Below are 2,583 nucleotides of genomic sequence, written 5' to 3' on the forward strand. Positions count from 1 at the left end.
GCACCGGCGCGCGCGCGCCCCCGCCCCCGGGTACCCGGCGCGGCCGGGGCGGCGCTGGAGGATGCAGGGTGGAGGATGGAGGCTGGAGGATGGAGGAACGCGCGGGGCCGCAGCGCTGCCGGGCGCGCCTCTGGCGGCCTGGGGTCCTGCCCGCCGTCCACACCGCCGTCTCCGGCTAGGACTCAGGTCGCCGACCGCTGGCAGGCCTCGTCCCTGCAGGAGGAGCCGGGAGAAGAGGCGGTGGCGGGGTGGGAGTCAAACGGGAGCAAATGCTGTATGGGGACATAGCGCCAGTTTTAAATCGAAGCAGATCCTGAATTTACGGATTAGTGAAAGTCCCGGGGCGGGATGTGTGTGTGGAAAAACGTCTGTTTACATCTCAAGTTTTAGCCGGAGTAATTGGTTTCTATTTACTTATCTGAACATGGAGCTTTTCCTCTCCTCTTTCCTCTCTCCTTTCTCCCGCACCCCGGTTACTCTGAAGACTCCACATCATCATCATCATCATCATCATCATCATCATCATCATCATCATTGTTCTTATTATTATTCGCGTGGAGAGTTACAACTTGAACTTGTTGATTTATCTGTAGCTTACTACAATTTAATTCTGAAGCAATTTGCTTTGAATTTGTGGAAGATCAGGAAAGGACCGGGAGAAAGCAACAGTGATGCTACTGACATTTTGAGCTGGATACATAATTCTTGGTTGTGGGGCCAGGGCTCTCTTCCGTAGTGCAGAATTTTTAGCAGCTACTAGGTGCCCATAGAAACACTTCCCTTGTCCCCCAACACACACCAAATTTTGATCATCAGAAATATTTCTAACACTGCAAAATCTTAACAAATTCCTATTGGGGATCACTGGGATAATAGCAAGACACCAGACTTCTTAGCCTCTTTTCTAAAATGTAACAGATGTTGCTGACTTTGTAGTTGTCCAGATTAATTACATAGAGAGCCTGGCAACATAGAATGAGGCTTTTAACTAATAATCGTTTTCTCTCTTCTAAGTCTCAGAACTGGGGTTCCAAGGACTGCAGGCATAAAGAAGTTTGTCAGGAACAGCACTGGCAAGCAAAGGGGGATGGTGACACAGAACTGCTTCCCCTGACTGTAGAGGGTAACATTAAAAAATTGAGGATGGTTGGAGATTGTCCACTGGGGCTCTGTGACCCCAACAACAAAGATCCTTTGGAAGGAGCCAGGGCAGAAAGGTAGACGTGGTCCAGAGAACAAGAACTCCTTAATCCCTGTCTAAGAACATGAAGCCTTTTGTTCCACTACTCGCACCTGGAAAATACTTTGCATATAATAAGCCTCCAGTAAGCATTTGTTAAATTGAATTAGACCTGAAGCATAAAGGGCAAACCCTCCTGGGAGAGATAAGGCAGTGACTCGATTCAAACACAAGTGAGATGAGCTCTGCTTTCTGAAGTAGATTTAGGAGGCAAAGTAAATTTTGCTTTTAAATGCAAAAGGGGCTCCTTGAGGGGGAGCTACCAACCGAGTAGGCGAGGGTTCTGAAGACAGTGCACCCGAGGATCTAACTGCAGCTGGACCCATTATTTCTCTTAATTATTTTGTTCCGTTTCTTTCATGACCTTCCCAGTAGGACCTTTTCCTCATTACTTGGAGCAGTGACTGTTGTAGCTGAAGTGCAATTTAATTTGTCCTTGGCTTTTACTCTGTGTGTTCAACGAAGGAGAGAAGATCCCTTCTGGTGGCTGTTCCCAGGAGATTGTATCTGCTCATGGGCAGCTGTGTGCAGCTGCTGGGGCTTGTTATAGAGTTAGCTGCCCAGAAAACCCTTCCACGGGGGGCAGGGGGTGGGGAGAATCGCTCTTAGCTGTAGCAGCCCGGGAGAGCAGGCGTTCCTGAAGACCTTTGCCAAACATCTCAATGTAAATGCCACATGGATCACACGCTACAAAGGTTTATTTTTGTTATCATCTGTAGCTAAATATACATACACCTGATTTTAGAAGGTAAACATCTTTTCTCCCTCTAAGGAAGATAGACGTACCTTTATTACTGGGTTTCTCTTTTTTGATCTTCATTCACTAGAAGCACAAAACTAAGATTAGTGTTTGGTTGCAATAATTATCCATAGCCTATTTATTTAATTCTCCCCCTCCCCGCCCTCCACACCCCAATTCATCTTGATGTCAGAAATCAGACCCAGGGCTGATACATATGAGGCAAGCACTTGATCACTGAGCCACACACCTTCTTTCCTATATTTTTAAATTTCCTTTCTTATACAGGGGATTATTAGTATTACTATTGTTTTGTGATAGCCGGGATCAAACACAGGTCTTGTGTGCAAAGCAGGCATAGCCCAGCTCAGGAATTCTACTTTTAAAAATATTTCTTTATATATTTTTGGTGTTTGGGCCATACCCAGCAGTGCTCAGGGGTTGCTCCTAGCTCTGCACTCAGGGATCACTCCTGGCAGGACACAGGGACCATATGTGGTGCGAAGGATCAAACTCAGGTCTGTCATGTTAACATCATACCTCCTGTACTATCTGGTTAAGCTGGATTTATCTTTTTTATTGGATAAGCTCTAAGTCCTTTAGG

Source organism: Sorex araneus, chromosome 3, assembly GCF_027595985.1.
Source record: "Sorex araneus isolate mSorAra2 chromosome 3, mSorAra2.pri, whole genome shotgun sequence".
Classification (NCBI taxonomy): Eukaryota; Metazoa; Chordata; class Mammalia; order Eulipotyphla; family Soricidae; genus Sorex; species Sorex araneus.